This window comes from Oryctolagus cuniculus, unplaced genomic scaffold (assembly GCF_964237555.1).
Source record: "Oryctolagus cuniculus unplaced genomic scaffold, mOryCun1.1 SCAFFOLD_54, whole genome shotgun sequence".
NCBI lineage: Eukaryota > Metazoa > Chordata > Mammalia > Lagomorpha > Leporidae > Oryctolagus > Oryctolagus cuniculus.
The window spans coordinates 906,930-931,751 of record NW_027208332.1 but is presented as its reverse complement, the minus strand read 5'-3'; the positions used below and the strand labels follow the sequence as shown (position 1 = coordinate 931,751).

Sequence of the window (24,822 nt, the reverse complement as noted above, 5' to 3'; positions counted from 1 at the left end):
TAATTCCAGTAACTTAGTCTAGTCCGAATTGCTCCCCACAGTTTCCATTATGATACAAACACTACACACTGGAATATTATGTTTCATAATCTACAGCCACCACTACCCGGATGATTTTGGTGTTTGCGAAATTGAAACTTAAGCATTTCATAGAAGAGAAGCATTTTACTTTTCTCCAAAATGAGTTTGCCTGCGATTTGCAGTTTATACTCAATTGGAATTCCTCAGCAATTTGACCAGTTATGAGTGGATCAAATGAAAAACATCATATTCTCTTATGGCTAACTCAATATCAGATCTTGCAACAACCACTTTGCTTTGGGATTTCCTGTATATATTTGGATTTTCCTGTATTTCACTATTTTTAATGAATGTTATGATGTTGCATTTTGTTTTATGCTGTATAACCGAATTCAGCTAACTGGATGAATGACCATTTTAACTCACAGCACAAGATTTGGCTTTCTGGAATTCATGGTTGTTTTTACTGTTAAGGGCACATCAGCTGATAATTCCATTGTTCATCTGGAATTCCTTCCATTTTTTCAGGGTTTTAATTTTTTTTTGTTTCTGTATCTCTTTGATTTGTTTTTATTCTGACCAAAAACAACAAGAGTTAGGGCGTAGTATCCATTATGCTATACAAACACACTACAAACTACAGTTTTATGGTTCAAAATCTACAGGCAACACTGACCTAGATGATTTTTGTGTTTGCAAAAATGAAATTTAAGCCTTTTGTAGAAGAGAAGAATTTTAATTTTCTCCAAAACTAGCTTGCCTACAATTTGCTGCTTAAAATCCATCAGAATTCCTCAGCAATTTGGCCAGATGTGGATGGGTGCTACGAAAAAAATCTGGTTCCCTTGTGGCTAACTAAATATCAGCTATTGCTACAGCCTCTTTGCTTTGGGGTTTCTTGCATATTTTATGTATTTCAATATTTTTATAAATGTTATGATGTTACATATTGTTTCATACTGCATAACAGAATTCAGATAACAAAATGAATGGTCTTTTGAAATCACAGCACAGGATTTTGCTTTCTGGAATTCAAGTTTGGTTTTATTCATTGGTTGCATCAGCTGATAATTCCATTGTTTATCTGCAATTCCCTCCACTTTTTCAGGGTTTTAATCTTTTTGTTTCCGTTATCTCTTTTGTTCATTTTTTTAATCTGACCAAAACCAACAATGGTTTTGTCCTAGTATATATTATATGTACAAACACACTACAAACTGGAGTTTTATGGTTCAAAGTCTACAGGCAACACTGATAAAGATGATTCTTCCATTTGAGAAAATGAAATTTAAGCCTTTCGTAGAAGAGAAGGATTTTACTGTTCTCCAAAATGTGTTTGCCTGCAATTTTCTGGTTATACTCAATTGGAATTCCCCAGCAATTTGGCAAGTTATTGGTGGATCAAACAAGAAAAATCTGGTTCTCTTGTGACTAACTGCATATCAGCTCTTGCCATAGCCTCTTTGCTTTAGGATTTCTTGCATATTTTTCATGTGTTTCACTATTTTAATGAATGTTATGATGTTGCATTTTGTTTTCCTGCTGGATAACGGAATTCAGGTAACTGCATGAATGGGTTATTTCTACAGGACCCTTGATTTCCGTATCTGGAATTGCAGGTTGCTTTTATTGTTTTGGGCACATCAGCCAATAATTCTATTGTTCATCTGCAATTGCCTCCATTTTTATGATTATAGATTTGTTTCCGTATCACTTTCCTTCATTTTTTACATTGACCAAAATCAACAAGAGTTTTGATGTAGTATATATAATGATATACAAACACACTACAAACTGGAGTTTTAGGTTTCAAAATCTATGGGCAACACTGACAGAGATGATTTTTGTGTTAGTGAAAGTGAAATTTAAGCCTTTCATAGATGACAGGGATTATAATTTTTTTCCAAAATGAGTTTTCCTGTGTTTTTCTGGTGATACTCAATCAGAATTTATCAACATTTTGGCCACATATGGGTGGATCAAATGAGAAAGATCCAATTCTCTTGTGTCTAACTCAACATCAGATCTTGCTACAGCCTCTTTGCTTGGGTTTTTCTTCATATATTTCATGTATTTCACTAGTTTAATGAATGTTATGATGTTACATTTTGTTTCCTGCTGGATAATGGAATTCAGGTAACTGGATGAATGTTTTTTTGAAAACATGGCACAGGATTTGGCTTTCTGAATTCAAGGTTGCTTTCATTATTTTGGGCACATCAGTAGATAATTCTGTGATGATTCATCTGTGATTCCCTCCATTTTCCTGGTTTCAGATTTGCTTGTTTCCATATCTCTTTTGTTCAATTTTCATTCTGACCCAAAACAAGAGTTTTGACGTAGCATAGCACTAACTCCAATTCTTCTAAAACCATTCAGAACAATCAAAAAGAGGGAATCCTCCCAAATTCTTTCTATGAAGCCAGAATCACCTTAATCACTAACCTGAAAAAGATACAGCATTGAAAGAGAGTTACAGAATAATATTCCTGATGAAAATAGATGCAAAAATCCTCAATAAAATTCTGGCCATTAGAATGCAACAACACATCAGAAAGATCATCCACTCAGACCAAGTTAGGTTTATCCCTGGTATGCAGGGCTGGTTCAACGTTCACAAATCAAACAACTTGCAGAAGAAAAACCATATGATTATCTCAATAGATGCAGAGAAAGTATTTGATAAAAAACAACACCCGTTCATGATGAAAACTCTAAGCAAATTGGGTATAGAAGGAACATTCCTCAATACAGTCAAGCAATTTATGAAAAACTTGCGGCCTGCATCCTATTGAATGGGGAAAAGTTGGAAGCATTTCCAGTGAGATCTGGTACCAGACAGGGATGCCCACTCTCACCACTGCTATTCAATATAGTTCTGGAGGTTCTAGCCAGAGCCATTAGGCAAGAAAGAAAAATTAAAGGGATACAAATTGTGAAGGAAGAACTCAAACTATCCCTCTTTGCAGATGACATGATTCTTTATTTAGGGGATCCAAGGAACTCTACTAAAAGACTATTGGAACTCACAAAAGAGTTTGGCAAAGTAGCAGGATATAAAATCAATGTACAAAATCAACAGCCTTTGTAGACCATGGCTGAGAAAGAACTGCTAAGATCAATCCCATTCAGAATAGCCACAAAAACAATCAAATACCTTGGAATTAACTTAACCAAGAATGATAAAGATTAACTTAACCAAGAAGGATAAAAATGAGAATTACAAAACCATAAAGAAAGACATAGAAGAGGATACCAAAAAGTGGAAAAATCTTCCATGTTCATGGATTGGAAGAATCAATATCATCAAAATGTCCATTCCCTCAAAAGCAATTTATAGATTCAATGCAATACCAATGAAGATACCAAAGACATTCTTCGCAGATCTGGAAAAAATGATGCTGAAATTCATATGGAGACAGAGGAGACCTCGAATAGCGAAAGCAATTTTGTACAACAAGCACAAAGCTGGAGGCATCACAATACCAGATTGCAGGACATACTACAGGGCACTTGCAATCAAAACAGCATGGTACTGGTACAGAAACAGATGGATAGAACAATGGAACAGAGTAGAAACACCAAAATCAATCCAAACATCTACAGCTATCTGATATTTCATCAAGGATCTAAAATCAATTCCTGGATTAAGGAGAGCCTATTCAATAAATGGTGCTGGGAAAACTGGATTTCCACTTGCAGAAGCTTGAAGCAAGACCCCTACCTTTCACCTTACACAAAAATCCACTCAACCTGGATTAAACACTTAAATCTATGACCCAATGCCATCAAATTATTAGAGAACATTTAGAAACCCTGCAAAATATAGGCACTGGCAAAGACTTCTTGGAAAAGACCTTGGAGGCACAGGCGGTCAAAGCCAAAATTAACATTTGGGATTGCAGCAAATTGAGAAGTTTCTGTACTGCAAACAGTCAGGAAAGTGAAGAAGCAACTGACAGAATGGGAAAGAATATTTGCAAACTATGCAACAGAAAAAGGGTTAATAACCAGAATCTACAAAGAGATCAAGAAACTCCACAAAAACAAAACCAACAACCCAATTAAGAGATGGGCCAAGGACCTCAATAGACATTTTTCAAAAGAGGAAATCCAAATGGCCAACAGGCACATGAAAAAATGTTCAGGATTGCTAGCAATCAGGGAAATGCAAATCAAAACTACAATGAGGTCTCACCTCACCCCGGTTAGAATGGCTCACATACAGTAATCTATCAACTTCAGATGCTAGCGAGGATGTGGGGAAAAAAGGGACACTAACCCACTGTTGGTAGAAATGCAACCCAGGAAAGCCACTATGGAAGTCTGTCTGTAGATTCCTCAGAAACCTGAATATAACCCTACCATACAACCCAGCCATCCCACTCCTTGGAATTTACCCAAAGGAAATTAAATTGGCAAACCAACAAGCTTCTGCACCCTAATGTTTATTGCAGCTCAATTCACAATAGCTAAGACCTGGAACCAACCCAAATGCCCATCAACAGTAGACTGGATAAAGAAATTATGGGACATGTACTCTATAGAATACTACACAACAGTCAAAAACAATGAAATCCAGTCATTTGCAACAAAATGGAGGAATTTGGAACACATCATACTGAGTGAATTAAGCCAGTCCCAAAGGGACAAATATCATATGTTCTCCCTGATTGGGGACAACTAATCAAGCTCCAAAAACGAAACCTGTTGAAGTGAAAGGGACACTATGAGAAACAGTGACTTGATCAGCCCTTGTGCTGACTGTTGATGAACAACTTAATTCTTTATCCCTTTTAGTATTTTTTTGTTCTACTTAATACTATTGGTTGAACTCTGTAGTTAACATAGAATTATTCTTAGATGTTGAAATGTAACTGAAAAGTGATCCCTGTTAAATTTAAGAGTGGGAATAATAGAGGAAGGATATGTTCAATTTGGGACATGCTCAAGCTGACTTGTCCCAAACCATAGAGTTAGAAATGTGCCAGGTTATTCCAATACAATCCCATCAAGGTGCCATGTACCAATGTGTAGGCAGCCTTTGGACAAGTTAAGGCCAATCGGCTTGGGGAATTCCTGGGATGAGAAAATCACATACTCCCATCCTTAAGGAGGATGACATCCTGAAGGAGGATGATAATCCAGAACACTCTGTTAAAATTATCTGTGCCACCGGAGGCCCAATAAGTTGGTTACACATGTTGTTATCTTTTGTACTTCTTTTTGCTTCTTTGTTCTGCAGCTGGTTATGTATAAATACCACTGGGACTTTAGAAAAAATGTTCCTTGATCAGCCTTGTTGTCTTGGCTCCATTTTCTCCACCCTTTACACTCTTTTCATTCCCACTCCCTCCTTCAGGTTCCGTTTGACTGGTGTGGCAAGCCCACACACCAATGCCATCTCACTAGTCCAAGTGATCAATTTCAGTTCACAATTGTTTATACTGATAGGTCTAAGAGTTAAAGGGATCACATAAAGAAGACTAGTATCTGCTAATACTAACTGATAGAATAAATAACGGAGAGAATGACCCAACATGGGAAGTGGGATACACAGCAGACTCCTAGAATGGCAGATGTCCTAAACAGCACTCTGGCCTCAGAATCAGCCCTTACGGCATTTGGATCTGGCTGAAGAGCCTATGAGAGTATTTCAGGCATGGAAAGCCAAGAGACTGTGCCAAAAAAAAGACATACGTTAAAGATTTCTGTGAGAGTGAGATCCCAGTGGAAAGAATGGGCCATCAAAGAAGGAGGTGCCTTTCTCTGAAGGGAGGAGAGAACTTCCACTTTGACTATGACCTTGTCTAAATAAGATCAGATTCAGCGAAGTCAAAAGGCCTCCATAGCCTTGCAACCCATGACAAGAGCCTAGGGAGATTACTGATGCCATAAACAAGAGTGCCAATTGTTAAGTCAACAACAGGAGTCACTGTGCATTTATTCTCATGTATGTCTCTATCCTTAATATGTTGTCCAACATGAATTAATGCTACAACTAGTACTCAAACAGTACTTTACACTTTGTGTTTCTGTGTTGGTGCAAACTGTTGAAATCTTTACTTAATATATACTAAATTGATCTTCTGCATATAAAGATAATTGAAAATGAATCCTGATGTGAATAGAATATGAGAGGGAGCAGGAGATGGAACAGTTGCGGGTGGGAGGGAAGCTATGTGGGAAAAAATCCACTGTAATCCAAAAGCTGTACTTTGGAAATTTATATTTATTAAATAAATGTTAAAAATACCTTTTTTCTTGGTATCCTATTCTATTTCTTTCTTTAAGGTTTTGTAATTTTCATCGTAGAGATCTTTAACGTCCTTGGTTAAGTTTATTCCAAGGTATTTGATTGTTTTTGTAGCTATTGTGAATGGGATTGATCTTAGAAGTTCTTCCTCAGCCATGGCATTGTCTGTGTATACAAAGGATGTAGATTTTTGTGCATTGATTTTATACCCTGCTACTTTGCCAAACTCCTCTATGAGTTCCAATAGTCTCTTAGTAGAGTTCTTTGGGTCCGCTAAATAAAGAATCATGTCATCTGCAAAGAGGGATAGTTTGAGTTCTTCCTTCCCAATTTGTATCCCTTTAATTTCTTTTTCTTGCCTAATAGCTCTGGATAGAACCTCCAGAACTATATTGAATAGCAGTGGTGAGAGTGGGCATCCCTGTCTGGTACCAGATCTCACTGGAAATGCTTCCAACTTTTCCCCATTCAATAGGATGTTGGCTGTGGGTTTTTCATAGATTGCTTTGATTGTATTGAGAAATGTTCCTTCCAAACCCAGTTTGCTTAGAGTTTTCATCATGAACGGGTGTTGTATTTTATCAAATGCTTTCTCGGCATCTATTGAGATAATCATATGGTTTTTCTTCTGCAGTCTGTTAATGTGGTGTATCACATTGATTGTCTTGCGCACATTAAACCATCCCTGCATACCAGGGATAAATCCCACTTGGTCTGGGTGGATGATCTTTCTGATGTGTTGTTGCATTGTATTGGCGAGAATTTTTTTTTAAACTTTTATTTAATGCATATAAATTTCCAAAGTACGACTTATGGATTACAATGGCTTTCCCCCCATACCGTCCCTCCCACCCACAACCCTCCCCTTTCCCACTCCCTCTCCCCTTCCATTCACATCAAGATTCATTTTTGATTATCTTAATATACAGAAGATCAGCTTAGTATACATTAAGTATGGATTTCAACAGTTTGCTCCCACACAGAAACATAAAGTGAAAAATAATAGATGATTTTTTTAAATGATGATGAAATCAGAGCAGACCTATTGTCATGTTTAATCCCAGTGAGAGTCAAGTTGGGAATTGATAATTTCCTTCTTTTTTTTTTTTTTTTTTTCACAGAGGATCAGTTTAGTATGCATTAAGTAAGGATTTCTATGTTCATCAGGGATATTGGTCTGTAATTCTCTTTCAGTGCTGCATCTTTTTCCAGCTTAGGGATTAAGGTGATACTGGCTTCATAGAAAGAATTTGGGAGGATTCCCTCTTCTTCGATTGTTCTGAATAGTTTGAGAAGAATTGGAGTTAGTTCTTCTTTAAATGTCTGGTAGAATTCAGCAGTGAATCCATCTGGTCCTGGGCTTTTCTTTGTTGGGAGGGCCTTTATTACTGTTTCAATTTCTGTCTCAGTTATGGGTCTGTTTAGGTTTTCGATGTCTTCTTGGTTCAATTTAGGTAGGTTGCATGTGTCCAGGAATCTATCCATTTCTGATAGGTTTCCCTGTTTGCTGGCATACAAGTCCTTGTAGTAATTTCTGATGATTCTTTTTATTTCTGTGGTGTCTGTTGTTACATTTCCTTTTTCATCTCTGATTTTATTGATTTGGGTCTTTTCTCTTCTTTTTTTAGTTAGTTGGGCCAATGGGGTGTCAATTTTGTTTATTTTTTCAAAAAACCAGCTCCTCGTTTGGCTGATTTTTTGTAGTGTTTTTCTTGATTCAATCCTGTTGATTTCTTCTCTGATTTTAATTATTTCTCTTCTCCTACTAGATTTGGGTCTGGTTTGCTGTAGGTTTTCTAGATCCTTGAGGTGAATTGAAAGCTCATCTATTTGGTGCCTTTCCAATTTCTTGATGTAGGCACCTATTGATATAAACTTTCCTCTTAACACTGCTTTTGCTGCATCCCGTAAGTTTTGGTATGTTGTGCTGTTATCCTCATTTACTTACAGAAAATTTTTGATTTCTCTTTTAATTTCTTCTATGACCCATTGTTCATTCAGGAGCATGTTGTTCAATCTCCATGTGTTTGCGTATACTAGGGATTCCTGAGTTGCTAATTTCCAACTTCATTCCTTTGTGGTCTGAGAAGCTGCATGGTATGATTCTAATTCTTTTGAATTTGCTGAGACTTGTTTTATGGCCTAGTATGTGGTCAATCCTAGAGAAGCTTCCATGTACTGCTGAGAAGAATGTAAAATCTTTAGCTGTAGGATTGAAAGTTCTGTATATATCTGTTAGATCCATTTGGGCTATAGTGTCGTTTAAATCTACTGTATCCTTGTTGATCTTCTGTCCTATTGATCTGTCTATTTCTGAGAGTGGAGTATTGAAGTCCCCCAGTACTATTGTATTGGGATCTAAGTCTCCCTTTAAGTCCGTTAACAAATCTTTTAGATAAACTGCTGCCCTGTAGTTAGGTGCATATACATTGATAATTGTTATATCTTCCTGTTGAATTGAACCCTTAATCATTATATAGTGTCCCTCTTTGTCACTCTTAACAGTTTTTGTGTAAAGTTTATTTTGTCTGATATTAAGATGGCTACGCCCGCTCTTTTTTCATTTCTGTTGGCTTGGTATATCTTTTTCCAGCCTTTCACTTTCAGTCTGTATGGATCTTTGTTGGAAAGATGTGTTTAATGGAAAAATCTTCCATGCTCATGGATTGGAAGAATCAATATCATCAAAATGTCCATTCCCTCAAAAGCAATTTATAGATTCAATGCAATACCAATGAAGATACCAAAGACATTCTTCGCAGATCTGGAAAAAATGATGCTGAAATTCATATGGAGGCACAAGAGACCTCGAATAGCTAAAGCAATCTTGTACAACAAAAACAAAGCCAGAGGCATCACAATACCAGATTTCAGGACATACTACAGGGCAGTTGTAATCAAAACAGCATGGTACTGGTACAGAAACAGATGGATAGACCAATGGAACAGAGTAGAAACACCAGAAATCAACCCAAACATCTACAGCCAACTTATATTTGATCAAGGATCTAAAACTAATTCCTGGAGCAAGGACAGTCTATTCAATAAATGGTGCTGGGAAAATTGGATTTCCACGTGCAGAAGCATGAAGCAAGACCCCGACCTTACACCTTACACAAAAATCCACTCAACATGGATTAAAGACCTAAATCTACGACCTGACACCATCAAGTTACTAGAGAACATTGGAGAAACCCTTCAAGATATTGGCACAGACAAAGAGTTTCTGGAAAAGACTCGGGAGGCACAGGCAGTCAAAGCAAAAATCAACTATTGGGATTGCATCAAATTGAGAAGTTTCTGTACTGCAAAAGAAACAGTCAGGAGAGTGAAGAGACAACCGACAGAATGGGAAAGAATATTTGCAAACTATGCAACAGATAAAGGGTTAATAACCAGAATCTACAAGAGATCAAGAAACTCCACAAAAACAAATCAAAAACCCACTTAAGAGATGGGCCAAGGACCTCAATAGATATTTTTCAAAAGAGGAAATCCAAATGGCCAACAGGCACATGAAAAAATGTTCAAGGTCATTAGCAATCAGGGAAATGTAAATCAAAACCACATTGAGGTTACACCTCACCCCGGTTAGAATGGCTCACATGCAGAAATCTACCAACAACAGATGATGGCGAGGATGTGGGGAAAAAGGGACACTAACCCACTGTTGGTGGGAATGCAAACTGGTGAAGCCACTATGGAAGTCAGTCTGGAGATTCCTCAGAAACCTGAAGATAACCCTACCGTTCGACCCAGCCATCCCACTCCTTGGAATTCACCCAAAGGAATTTAAATTGGCAAACAAAAAAGCGGTCTGCACCCTAATGTTTATTGCAGCTCAATTCACAATAGCTAAGACCTGGAACCAACCTAAATGCCCATCAACAGTAGACTGGATAAAGAAATTATGGGACATGTACTGTATAGAATACTATACCGCAGTAAGAAACAACGAAATCCAGTCATTTGCAACAAAATGGAGGAATCTGGAACACATCATGCTGAGTGAAATAAGCCAGTCCCAAAGGGACAAATACCATATGTTCTCCCTGATCGGTGACAACTGACTGAACACCAAAAAGGAAACCTGTTGAAGTGAAATGGACACTAGGGGAAGTGGTGACTTGATCAGCTTAGCCCTGACTGTTAATGAACAACTTAATACATTATCCCTCTTAGTAGTTTTTTTGTCTGTTCTACTTAATATGACTGGTTTAATTCTGTAATTAATACACAGTTATTCTTAAGTGTTGAAAATTAACTGAAAAGTGATCCCTGTTAAACATATGAGTGGGAATAAGAGAGGGAAGAGATGTATAATTTGGGACATGCTCAAGCTGACATGCCCCAAATGGTAGAGTTAAAAACATACCAGGGGATTCCAATTCAATCCCATCAAGGTGGCATGTACCAATGCCATCTCACTATTCTAAGTGATCAATTTCAATTCACAATTGATCATAATGAAAGGACTAAGAGTCAAAGAGAGCACATAAACAAGTCTAGTACCTGCTAACACTAACCGATGGAATAAATAAAGTGGAGAGTGATCCAACATGGGAAGTGAGATACTCAGCAGACTCATAGAATGGCAGATGTCCTAAATAGCACTCTGGCCTCAGAATCAGCCCTAAAGGCATTCCGATCTGGCTGAAAAGCCCATGAGAGTATTTCAGGCATGGAAAGTCAAGACACTCTGGCAAAAGATCTCTGTGAGTGAGATCCCAGTGGAAAGAACAGGTCATCAAAGAAGGAGGTACCTTTCTCTGAAGGGAGGAGAGAACCTCCACTTTGACTATGACCTTGTCTAAACAAGATAAGAGTTGGAGAACTCAGAGGGCTTCCATAGCCTTGGAAACTCATGACTGGAGCATAGGGAGATTACTGATGCCATAGACAGGAGTGTCAATTGGTAAAGTCAACAACAGGAGTCACTGTGCACTTACTCCTCATGTAGGATCTCTGTCCTTAATGTGCTGTGCATTGAGATTTAATGCTATAACGAGTACCCAAACAATATATTTCACTTTGTGTTTCTATGGGGGTGCAAACTGTTGAAATCTTTACTTAATGCATACTAAACTGATCTTCTGTAAAAAAAAAAAAAGAAAGAAATTATCAATTCCCAACTTGACTCTCACTGGGATTAAACATGACAATAGGTCTGATCTGATTTCATCATCATTTAAAAAAAATCATGTATTATTTTTCACTTTATGTTTCTGTGTGGGAGCAAACTGTTGAAATCCTTACTTAATGTATACTAAGCTGATCTGTATATTAAGATAATCGAAAATGAATTTTGATGTGAATGGAAGGGGAGAGGGAGTGGGAAAGAGGAGGGTTGTGGGTGGGAGGGACGGTATGTGGGGGAAGCCATTGTAATCCATAAGTCGTACTTTGGAAATTTATATTCATTAAATAAAAGTTAAAAAAATAAAAAAATACCTTTTTTATAAATTAACAAAAAAAACCAACAAGACGCAGATTCAGCCCAGTAGGACTGCTGTCCCAGTGGATGTGACCACCTACACACTAAACTGGCGTAGCTTGATTTCTTTGCCTAAAAGGTACATCACCATGCTATTTAGAGTATATCTTCAGCAAACAGTACAATCATGACATAGCCATTAATAATTTTTGATGATTTAAATACATCTCGTCATTATTTTAGCAGTATAATAAAATGGTTTTATTCTTGACAAAACTATTTGGTTTATAGGACCCAAAAATTTCTAAACCAATACTGAGCATATATTAAATGTTTATTGGCTCTAAATATAGCAACATATTACCAATTCTCTTAACCTGTGGGCTCAAAATAGGAAAGTCACCATAAAGCCACAACTGTTCAGTAACCTGGTACTGATCTGTTTAAAAGATTTCACTTTTCAAGAAAAAGGGATGATAAGGAGTGGCCAGTATGTGTATTTATCAGGATAAATATAGGAAAGGCCCCTCTGCTCAGTCCAGGATACCTGAAATGAGCAAAATTAGAAGGCTGTAACTTGCACTCTATGTCAGCTGACAGATTATCCACTAAAATATCTATTAGCTTACGTCTTCAGTACTGCTGTTATGAGGCACTCAAAGCTGTGTCTGCATGTTGAAAAGATTTTCTTTTTTTAACTTTTATTTAATAAATATAAATTTCCAAAGTACAGCTTTTGGATTATAGCAGCTTTCCCCACTCCCATAACCTCCCTTCTACCTGCAACCATTCCATCTCCTTCTCCCTCTCCCATCCCATTCACATCAAAATTCATTTTCTTTTTTCTTTTTTTTTTTTTGACAGGCAGAGTTAGACAGTGAGAAAGACAGAGAGAAAGGTCTTCCTTCCTTTGGTTCATCCCCAAATGGCCGCTATGGCCAGCACGCTGCATTGATCTGAAGCTAGAAGCCAGGTGCTTCCTCCTGGTCTCCCATGCAGGTGCAGGGCCAAAGCACTTGGGCCATTCTCCACTGCCTTCCTGGCCACAGCAGAGAGCTGGACTGGAAGAGGAGCTACCAAGACCTTGGTACCTTGGGTACCAAGGCTGCAGGCAGAGGAATAGCCTAGTGAGCCACGGTGCCAGGCAAGATTCATTTTCAATTATCTTTATATAGAGCATCTCAGTTTAGTATATACTAAGTAAAGATTTCAAGGCACCCACACAGAAACACAAAGTATAAAATACTGCTTGAGTACTAGTTATACTGTTAATTCACATGGTACAACATATTAAGGACAGAGCTCCTACATGGGGAGTAAGTGCACAGTGACTCTTGTTGACTTAACAATCAGCACTCTTGTTTATGGCGTCAGTAATCATCCTAGGTTCTTGTGATGAGCTGCCAAGGCTATGGAAGCCTCTTGAGTTCGACAACTCCAATCTTATTTATGTCATAGTCAAAGTGGAAGTTCTCTCCTCCCTTCAGAGAAAGGTACCTCCTTGAAAAATTTTCTTAAAGCAACATTGGTTCACACATATGACAGTCAACTTATTTAGCCATATCCCTTTGGAGGGCTGCACCAGCCATTTATCTCATGTATCTATAAAATGGAATAATAAGATTGTTGGGCTCTTGCTAGATTATATTGATTCTTATTTGTTCCAAACTGCACTCTGGTTGTGCCTTTGTCTAAGGTGGCATTTATTTTCATGATGACTGATTCAATTGATTGTCACTGCTACAGTCCTGTTTTGTGAGAAGTTCTGTACACAATTCTCCTCCACCGAACACATACCCTCTTGAGAGAAAGGCAACACCACTCGAACAAATGGAGAATCAAACAGAAAATTATCCTTAAAAGAGAAATTAAGCAAACTATAGTCTATGTCTTCTTTTTTTAATATCTGAAGATCACTGTGCAAAGGACTATCAGGGTCAACCTTCAGCAGTTTAACATGCCAGTCACAGAAACTCATTTATGAGTTCCACTGAATAAATCCCTGTATTGTAGCTCTGTGATTGTATAGACCCTGTGCTCTTTCACAAGTCTGTCTGAAGCCTGCACTGACCCAGACACGGCACCATTTAAATGGTCTTGCCTTTGAGTCTTCCTAATCTTCTCTAATATTGCCAAGTTTTTTCAATTCCTTCCTTCTCTGTCTCCCACTAACAGGTTCTTCTTCCTTCATCTCATAGTGATCTAAGGCTTCTATATCTTTGGCCATCTCTTCCTCTTCCTCCTCTTTTGAAGTGACTTCCTCTGTTGTCCCATTCTGACCTGTGGGGAGTGGTTGATCCAGCATCTCAACATGCAGGTGCTTAGGAAGGTTGTATTATCTGCGTTCATATATCAACCACCTCAATTGCTGATGAAGCAAACTGTTGTTCTTAGAATCATCTATACGCTCCAGAACTGAGGTCAGATTTGGGCCATCAGCGTCCACAAACCGTATTGGTGAAGAAGAGGAGTCAGTTGCCATGATGCTGCAGTGCAGTGTGAGCAGCGGCCTCACCAGGAACTGGCAGTGCAGCTCATCCAGCTTCTCACTGATGATGTGGAATTGCCTGTGGTTCTTGTCAAAGATGGACGCCAGGAACTTCATCTCGCCTTCAGTGCTGACACAGACATCTCCCCATTTCTGGTGGGAGGGGTGCAGAAGGGGAGTCAGGCCCCAAGCCAACTTCAGGGTCACAGCCATGACCTCCCCGTGGGGCCACCGGGGCCCTGCTCTCGCAGCTCTGCCTCTCCCCACTGCCCCAGTCCCTGATCGGAGTATGGCAGGAAAAAGACTTACTAGTTTTAAATGAACATAAATTTCTGCAGGTCTAACAAGCATCAATGTGATACTGGGTCTGCAATTTCATGGAAACATTCTTTGTATAGCTATGATTCTAGGGCATAGTGTATCATTTTTATATTTTGCTTTTAAAATAAACTCCTGGCCAGCACCATGGCTAACTAGGATAATCCTCCACCTGCAGCACCGATACCTCGGGTTCTAGTCCCAGTCAGGGTGCCGGATTCTGTCCCGGCTGCTCCTCTTCCAGTCCAGCTCTCTGCTGTGGCCTGGGAGTGCAGTGGAGGATGGCCCAGGTCCTTGGGCCCTGCACCTGCATGGGAGACCAGAAGGAAGCACCTGGTTCCTGGCTTCAGATCGGCACAGCTCACTGGCTGTAGTGGCCATTTGGGGAGTGAACCAACGGAAGGAAGACCTTTCTCTCTGTGTCTCTCTCTCTCACTCTCTAACTGTCTGTCAAAAAAAATTAAAAAAAAATTATTCTTTTAAAAAAATAAAAATAAACTCCTAATGTGTTTTCTCTCCTTTTATTCACTCTTTGGTTAATTGAGTTAACATGCAGTTGAATTTCCAGAGGGTATTTCTCAATTTTCTTTTATTATAAGTTGTTATGGAATGAGAAGGCCATGGCAAGGTGGCTGCTGGCAAGCGAGCATCAGTTACTCAGGAATGGCTTTGAAACCCACCTGACAATGGAGCCTGCCTGGCAACAGGCTGTCATTGGATGGCTTCGGATACTGCCTGGCAACAGGCTGTGATTGGTTAGGGCATAGACCGCCCTTTGACTGAATTGCCTGCCTTGGCTATTAAAGCTGCTGTACCAACTGAAATAAATGAGTCTGTGGGCTGCTCGCCTCTGGCCTGCTTTCACCTGACTCCTGTGGTCTGTGTGGTGACTCCGCACCTCTTGCCCCCACCACGCTCCTCCTCTCAGAATGAATCCAAAGCAACAATAGGTTTCATTTGTATGATTTGGGAAGAAGTTAAGGTTTCTGTTTCCATTTATTATTTAATTTTTGTGAATCTTGCCATAGCAATGTCACTTCTTTAAAGCCTGGTCACTGATTTTGCTAATACAAATGCGGAGAAACTACTTGTATTTAAATTTCAAGCCAACCAGACATTTTTGATATATGATGTCCCAAATATGCCTGCTTCAAAGAAAAATGTTCATTTTATCTCTAAAACACATCTAACTACCATCCTGTATTTTACCTGGAAAGCAAACTTAATTTGTAGTGTAGGTTAACTGTAATGAGTTATAAAAATATGAATACTCTCATTTTGAACAATAATTCATTTAAACCTACAAATATGGAATTTTTTTTTTTTGGACAGGCAGAGTGGACAATGAGAGACAGAGAGAAAGGTCTTCCTTTTGCCGTTGGTTCACCCTCCAATGGCCGCTGCGGCCAGCGCACTGCAGCTGGCGCATTGCACTGATCCAAAGCCAGGAGCCAGGTGCTTCTCCTGGTCTCCCATGCGGGTGCAGGGCCCAAGGACCTGGGCCATCCTCCATTGCACTCCCGGGCCATAGCAGAGAGCTGGCCTGGAAGAGGGGCAACCGGGACAGAATCCAGCGCCCTGACCGGGACTAGAACCTGGTGTGCTGGCGCTGCAAGGCGGAGGATTAGCCTATTGAGCCACGGCGCCAGCCCAAATATGGATTTTTAAAATTGGGTTTATATTCTTCAAATCTTTATTTTTTGTTTATTTAATATAGCCAACACACTGGGATGATTGAAATCTTTTAAAACTTATGTGTGAATTTTCAATTACAATACATTTTGCTTCATTCATTTTTCATTTGCTGTATTTTTATTAAATATTTCTCTTATTTTTGCCAAAATACCATGGTACTTTGTTAAAGGCTTTAAACTTCAGTTATATTCCATTTAATATTTGGCCTAAGGTGCCTCTCTTCCTTCTGTTCGAGAATAATAATACTTTTTTGCCTGATGAGCCATGTTAAAACACTCTGATATATCCAAATCCATGGTTTCTAATGTTTATCACATCATCATTTTGAAGTGTACATCAGTTTGCGTTCTTTTTATATTTTATTATTGTTGTTTGTTATTGAAGGGTGGTGGTTCCCACACCAATCAATCTCTAACTGGGTCTCTAGGATGCCCAATTCTCCAGGAGCTTCACTTTGTACTTTCATTTCCACTTGTCTCTCCTCTAGAAGAACTAGAAATGATCTCCAGGGATGTGCCCTCAGGCTGCAGTGTGCACAGTGAGTCAGACAGCTCTGAGCTTAGCTCCATATTGGTTTCCCAGGCTGATACTGGAGCTGCCTGAGCCTCAGAAAGTTGTGATCCCCAACCTGCTGCCTTAGCTTTGCTCTGCTCCCACTACAGCTCTAGGTCCTTCAGCCTCTGCACACCTGGCCTTGATCCTGATACCTGAAAAGCTCCTGGCACCAGATCCCTGTGTAGCACACTGCATCTTGCTGTCCCCACAGCATGTACTGGCCTTTTGCCTTGACCCTTGCTGCTCCAGCTGATTTTCTGCAGCTGGTGCCATACTGTTTTAATTACAATAGCATTGTAATATATTTTCAAGTGAGAAGTGTGATACCTTCAGTGTTGTTCTTTTGGCTCAAGCTTACTTTGACTATGTTGTATTTTTACAGTCACAAAGAAATTTTAGAATTTTTTCTATTTCTGAATAAAAGATTGTTGGTATTTTTATAGGAATTGCACTGAGTGCATAGATTGCTTTGGATCATATGCCAATATGATGAGGCTACTTTTATATTTATTTCTATCTTTTTCAATTTGTTTCATCAATGTTTTATAATTTAGTGTATAAAACATTCATTTATTTGGATACATTATTTATTTATTATTCTAAAAAATGTATTTCTTTATGCTCCTATATATAGGAAAATTATCTTAATTTCTTTCCCAGATAATATATTATTAGTCTGTAGAAATACAAATAATTTTATATTGATTTTAGAACTTAAAAATTTCCTGAATTTATTTATTTTCTTTTTTTTTTTTTTTTTTTTTTTTTTATAGGCAGAGTGGACAGTGAGAGAGAGAGACAGAGAGAAAGGTCTTCCTTTGCTGTTGGTTCACCCTCCAATGGCCGCCGCGGCCGGCGCGCTGCGGCCGGCGCACCGCGCTGATCCGATGGCAGGAGCCAGGAGCCAGGTGCTTATCCTGGTCTCCCATGGGGTGCAGGGCCCAAGCACCTGGGCCATCCTCCACTGCACTCCCTGGCCACAGCAGAGGGCTGGCCTGGAAGAGGGGCAACCGGGACAGAATCTGGTGCCCCGACCGGGACTAGAACCCGGTGTGCCGGCGCCGCTAGGCGGAGGATTAGCCTAGTGAGCCGCGGCGCCGGCCTGAATTTATTTATTTTCTAACAGTTTTTCTATTGATTCCTTAATATCACTAAATGGAAATAATTTTACTTCTTCCTCTTATAAGGATGATTTTTTTGTTCTTGCCTAATAATTCTATCTCGCAATTCCAGCACTATGTGGAATAGAAATGATAAACATGTAGATACTTATATTATTTCTGATCTTTGATAAAAGGTTTTACACATTTCACCATTGACTTCAATGTTAGCTGTGGTCTTGCTGTTTATGGCTTTTGTTGTGTTGAGGTATGTTCTTTCTGTGCCAGCTTTTTGAGAGTTCCCATGATCAAATCTGAATTTTCACAAGTTGTTTTTCTGCATCTGCTGGTATTGTGACATTTGTGATTTTTATTCTCTATTAAGATGATATTGTATATCACACTTATATTTTAAATTTTAATTTAGAGTACACAAATTGAATGTATTTCATGTATATAGATTTAGGAACATAGTGCTATTTTCCATTCTACCATTCCCCTTGCCCATGCTGCCACTCTTCTTCCTTCTTCCATTCCTATTCCAATTATTTTTACCAAGATTTATTGAGAGCTAACTTTACAGTCATAAGATTAACCCAGGACTAAGAATGCAACAATTAGTATGAAAGAAAATTATTCATCAATAGTCAAGTCAAGGGCTGTTAAAGATCATCACGTTTCAAAGTATCAATTTTGTGGCCAGTGCTGTGGCTTAGCATGTAAGGCCACCACCTGCTGTGCTGGCATCCCATATGAACATCAGTTCAAGTCCCAGCTGCTCCACTTCTGATCCAGCTATCTGTTGTGGCCTGGGAAAGCAGTAGAAGATGGCTGAAGTCCTTGCACCCGTGCACCCATGTGGAAGACCTGGAAGAAGCTTCTAGCTCCTGGCTTCTGATTGGCACAGCTCCAGCCATTGTATCCATTTGGGGAGTGAGCCAACAGATGGAAGAACTCTCTCTCTCTCTGTCTGCTTTTCTTTAACTCAGGTTTTCAAATAAATAAATAAATCTTTTAAAAAAGGTATCAATACTCTACAGATTACCTTTTAGGTCTTCTATTAGTTACCACAGGTCATGGAGAATATATGGTATTTTTGTTTGGGGGACTGGCTTATTTCACTAAGTATATGGTTTCCAGTTGCATTCATTTTGTTGCAAATGACAGGATTTCATTTTTATAACCATTGTATAGTATTCCATAATGTATATAGTCTTGAGCCATACATTCCATAATGTATAGAATACTATACAATTTTCTTTATCCAGTTATGCATCACACATATTAATTTTAATATATTGAAACATTCTGGCATCCCTGAGATAATTCCCACTTTTTAAGTTTGAATAACTTTTCTAGTGTGCTATAGAATTGCTTAATATTTTTTTAAAAAAGATTGTTATTTATTTGAGAGGTGAAGTTACAGGCAGAGAGGGGGAGACAGAGAGAAATGTCTTCCATCTACTGGTTCACTCTCCAAATGGCCATAATAGCCAGAGCTGGACTGATCAAAAGCCAGGAACCGGGAGCTTCTTCTGGGTCTCTCAGGCAGATGCAGGGGCCCAAGCACTTGGGTGCTTTCCCAGGCCATAGCAGAGAGCTGGATAGGAAGAGGAGCAGCTGGGACACATATCAGTGCCCATAAGGGGTGCTGCTGCTGCAGGCAGGGGCTTAGCATACTATGCCACAGTGCTGGCCCCAGGTTTACTAGTATTTTAAAAAAGTATTTATTTTATTGGAAAGGTGAAGTGACAGAGAAGGAGAGACAGGGAGAGATCTTGCATTTGCTGGTTCACTCCCCAAATGCCCAAATTGGGGGCTAGGTTTGGCCAAGTCAGAAACCCAGAATTCCATCTAGGTCTGTTATATAGGTGCCCAGGGCCAAGTAAATGGCCTTCCTTTGCTATCCCAAGCGCTTTATTCAGGTTCTGGACCAGAAATGGTACAGCCAGGACTTGAACTGGTGCTGCAATATGGGATGCCAGCAACATAACATGCTGTGCCACAATCTTGCCACAGTTTGCTAGTATTTTATAGATTTTTCATCTGTGTTCACCAGAACTATTGGCCTGTATTTTTTCCCTTGTGTGTTTCTTACCTGGTTTTTATATCAGTGTATTGTTGGTCTTGCAAAGTGAGTTAAGTGTTTCCTCCTCTTCAATTTTTGGGAAGAATTTAAAGATGATTATCACCATTTCTATTTTAAATGTTTAGCAGAATTCACAGTGAACTGTTCATGTCCTGGGCTTTACTCTAATGCAAGATATTTTAAAAGGATATATGTATTATTATTCCTTCATTTGAAAGGGAGAGAACGAAAGATGTTCTATGTGCTAATGTCCTTTTCAAATGCCTAGAAGAGCTGTAGATGGGCTATACTGGAGCCAGGAATCCAAAATCAATCCAAGGGTTTCACATAAATGCTAGAAATTCAAGTACTTTGTTAGGTTCTGGTGTCTTCTGGGGAACAAATCAGCAGGAAGCTGTAACCAAAAGCAGTGCCAGGACTCAGATCACGGCACTCTAATATAAGTTGTAGGCCTCTGCACAGCTGTGCCAAATGCTCTGACTCAATTGGGAGAATTTTTATCATTGCTTCAATTTCCTGTCTTGTTATTGGTTTTATATTTTATTCTTCTGCCTGATTCAGTTTTGGAAAATTTCAGATTTCTAGGATTTCATTCATATCTTCAAGATTTTCATAATTGTTGGTGTAGTTTTTCATTTTAATCGCTTCTTATTCCTAGCTTTTGGCTTGTCCAGTGGTAATGTCTCTTTCTCATTATGATCTTATTTGACACTTCTCTTTCATTTTTACTCTAGGTTAAAGTTCATTGATTCCATGGGTCTCTTTAAAATAAGCTTCACTCTTGTTAATCTTTTCTATTGCTTTTCTAGTGTATTTCTTTTATTTAAGTTCTAATCTTGTTATCTTCTTTCTTTCTGCTAAGTTTGGGTAAATTTTGTCATTTTTTTAATTTCCTGGAAATGTAATTTTAAGTTGTTTGAGATTTTATTTTAAATGTAGGTGTTTATTCATATAAATATACATCTCAGAACTGCTTTTGTTACATGTCATAGGTTTTTGTATTTGTTTTCTACTTTTATTTTCAAGTCATTTAGATAATTTATTTTTTAACTCCACTGGTTTTCAGAAGAATATGAATATTTTTTTAAAAATTTAAACATATTTATGAATTGTCCTGAATCCTTGCTTACTGATTTTTAGTTTTGTAGTATTACAGAAAAAAAAAAATTATTGTAAACTTTTTGTGACACAACATATAATCTATCATGGAAAATAGTGCACCATGTAAATTTGAGAATATTATGTATTTTATTGCTTAATGCAATGTTTTGAAAATACATGATAGGTACATTTTGCCTAAAATATTGTTTGAGCCCAATATTTTCTTCTTGCTTTTCTCTAGATGGTTGTTCATTTTTTTAAAGATTTATTTATTTAAAGGCAGAGTTACAGAGAGGCAGATGCAGAGAGAGGTCTTCCATCTGCTAGTTCACTTCCCAAATGGTCACATGACCAGAACTGCACTGATCTGAAGCCAGGTGCCAGGAGCCTTCTCTGGGTCCACCACATGGATACAAGGGCCCAAGGACTTGGGCCATTTTCTACTGTTTTCCCAGGCCATAGCAGAAAGCTGGATTGGAATTGGAGCAGTAGGGACTCAAATCTGTGCCCACATGAGATGCCAGCACCACAGGCAGTAGCTTTACCTGTTATGCCATTGCACTGGCCCCTGTTCATTGTTTTACATTCAGTACTGAAGCCCCTGAATCTCACTGTATTACATTCATTCTCTTTCTTCATATCTATTTATATTTATATTGACAAATGTTATTTTTATGTTTTGTTGTTGCAGCTTTCAAGTTTCAGGAAAACACAGCCCTATTATTTCTTTATTAGCAACATGTTCTGGATTCATTAGGACCCCAATGGAATCAACTGTCAGTGTGACCATTAGCTCAGCCACAAGTTAAATTCTCTGGGGACCAGGGTACCACTAGAACACTCCAGGTGGGTCAAAAGCTGTGACATCACAAAAGGGGCAAAGGATTATTACACCTCTGATTCTTGAAATTCTAGTAAAGTAACTGAAACACTATTTTTAAGCCTGCAGAGGAAACAAAGTTAAATACTTCAAGATAAAAACCAGAAAAGAAGACAAAAGAATCAATTCCTTTTTTGAAGAAAAATTGTTTGAAACGAGTTTAAAACTAAAGTGACAACTATTTCTATAACTATTAGCATATTTTCCAGTTTTCAAGAAGTCTTCAAGTGCTGCAACTTGGAAACAGAAAGAATAAATATTACAGCATCAGTTTACAGTGATTACAGATGGCTCCGCACCTCAAATGAATGGACACTACTTGAGCTTCCCTTATAGCCAAGAGGAAAAATTACCATATATATGTATATATATATAAATGTATATATGTATATATATAAATGCAATTACAGCTTTTGATGAAATGAACCCTCTACCACAACATAATGGCATTCCTTACATAAAGTATATTTTGTGTGACATAAGTGTAGTTATACTCACTCTCTTTTGGTTCCTGTTTCTTGTGGAATTTTTTGTTTTACATTTTCTTTCAGTTCCTGTGTGAAATGAGTTTCATGAAGGCAGCAAATAGTTAAATCTAGCATTATCCTTTAAGGCACCTAATTCTTTAGTTAGATAATTTAATAAATTATATTTAAAGTAATTATTTACAACTAAGGACCTACTGTTGCTATTCTGTCAATTATTTTGTAAATCATTACTTTCCTTGATATATTCCTTTGTGGTGTGATGCTTTTATGTAAAGATATGTCTGGATCCTTTTTTGTTTTTGTTATTTGGGTGATGTATGTACTAAGTTTTTCTTCATATTTACTATGAGGCTTATGTGAGGCATCTAATGTGCATTACAGGCTGTCTTTGATGTCTTTTATAAATGCTATAATTTTATGTCTCTGTTTTCCTTTCTGCCATTTGACAATATAGGATTTATTTTTCTTGGTGGTATTGCATATATCCTTTGACTGTCTTCACTCTTTAACATTCTTATTTGCTTTTCTGTTCATTTTGTATGATTTCCAAATGCATATATATATGCATATATATACATATAAACAATTGCATATTTTCAATTTCTCTAATCATTCCCTTGGTTTAATCAAATTTCCTATTGAATACCTGCACTGCACTTTGTTTTTACATGTATTTAAATTATATTGGTTTGGTATATATTTTAATGTTTCTCTCTATTGAAATTCTCACTTTGTTCATCCATTCCTTTATTTAACCAGGTTAGCATATTTATGGCTTTTCCTGTTTTTGTGTTGGTTATTTTAAAAATTAACATGAAGAATATATACAGCCTATGGAGCATGGAGCACTATTTTTACATGTACACAGAAAAAGTAAGTCTACCTTCCATATTTATGGAACACAAGAATCCATTAGCAGCACCATTGCTGTGGTGTAAGAGGTTAAGCCTCTGCCTGCATTACCAACATCTCTTTTAGGCAGGTCATGACCTAGATGCTCCTCTTTCTATCCAGCTCTCTGCTAATGGCCTGAGAAAGTAGCAGAGGATAGCTCAAGTTCTTGGTACCCTACATCCACATAGGAAATCCAGAAGAAGATCCTGGCTCTTGTCTCTGGATTGGCCCAGCAGCCATCATTGAGGCATTTTGGGGAGTGAAACAGTGCATGAAAGATTTCTTTCTCTGTGTCTCTACCTTTTTCTGTAACTCTGTCTCTCAAATAAATAAATCTTAAAATAAGAATCCATTACTTGAATTGATTGCATTTGTTACTTATTATCAAAACTCTCATTCCCCAATTTCTATCCTCTAGTAATCACTGTAGACACACACACACACATAAATGAATTAGCAAGAAAAATGATATTTTTTATTTCTGTGATTTGTTTATTTCAATGACCATAATGATCTCAGATTTTATCTTTTTGTTGTAAATTTCAGGATTTTGTTATTTTTTATGAGTGTGTAATATCCCATTTTACATATGAGATATGGTCATCTCAGGCAATAATTAGTTGATATAAACCCCTATTTCCAATTGTTAATTGAATTATTTGTTTTGTTGTTGTATTTCTTTTGGCATCTTCTGTATTCTAGATACTGATCTTTTATCATAGACATGTTTTATGAATATTTTCTTCCATGCTGTAAATTGTCTCTTTAATCTGTTGACTGCTGTGGAGAAATTTCTGTTTAATAAAATCACACTTATCTAATTTTCTTATTTGTGATTTCAGGATGTTATCCAGAACTCATTTACTATGCCACTGCCTTGAAGTGTTTCCCATATGTTTCCTTTAGAAGCTTGATATTTTCAGATTTTGTATTTAGATCATTGATCCCTTTTATACTTTTTATATTGGTTTTATAATTTTATACTTTTTCATGGTGGAAGTGATTCTCCATTAGTTAAATCACAAATCTTCATTTTGCTAGGGTAAGCTAATTGTGATTTCTTTTATTATCTCATTTGGAACACATTTTCTTTTCCTCAACTTTATTGCACATGAGATAAAGGAACAAACTTGTTGAGGTTTGTTAGGCTGTTCTCAGATATGTGGACCCACCTTAAGGGCTTACCAGACATTAAAATAATATCTAAACTGTTTTTGTTTGTCTAATCTGTCATGTTTGTTCTTAGCAACCTCTATAGAATTAATAGACACAGGCGTAACTTTGTTATACTGATATTTAGTTTCATTCCCCACATTAAAAGAAATATGGTAATAAGTAATTTCACATGAAAATTTTATAGTCCCTACAAGTATATGCCATACTATTATTATACACACAATATCATTAAGTATTTAAAAAAGAAAATACCTTAAATTTTTTTATTAAAATGCAAATGAGCATTTGAGACTTTAGGTTTGTAATACATTTGATGTTGTAGAGCTT

At 37.7% G+C, this 24,822-nt stretch overlaps 1 long non-coding RNA gene and 1 pseudogene across 2 annotated transcripts in view; one reads left to right on the top strand and one right to left on the bottom strand.

Moving 5' to 3' along the window:
* The window catches only part of LOC138848225 (uncharacterized), a 47,267-nt gene extending 24,348 nt beyond the window's left edge, over positions 1-22,919 (top strand). For both annotated transcript variants that reach the window (XR_011386043.1, XR_011386042.1), the window contains one exon: positions 21,749-22,919. This is a non-coding gene — a long non-coding RNA (uncharacterized lncRNA). The remainder of the gene's footprint in view (positions 1-21,748) is intronic.
* LOC138848223 (ubiquitin-conjugating enzyme E2 Q2 pseudogene) lies at positions 13,266-14,412 on the bottom strand (annotated as a pseudogene).
* Positions 22,920-24,822: the final 1,903 nt, after the last annotated feature.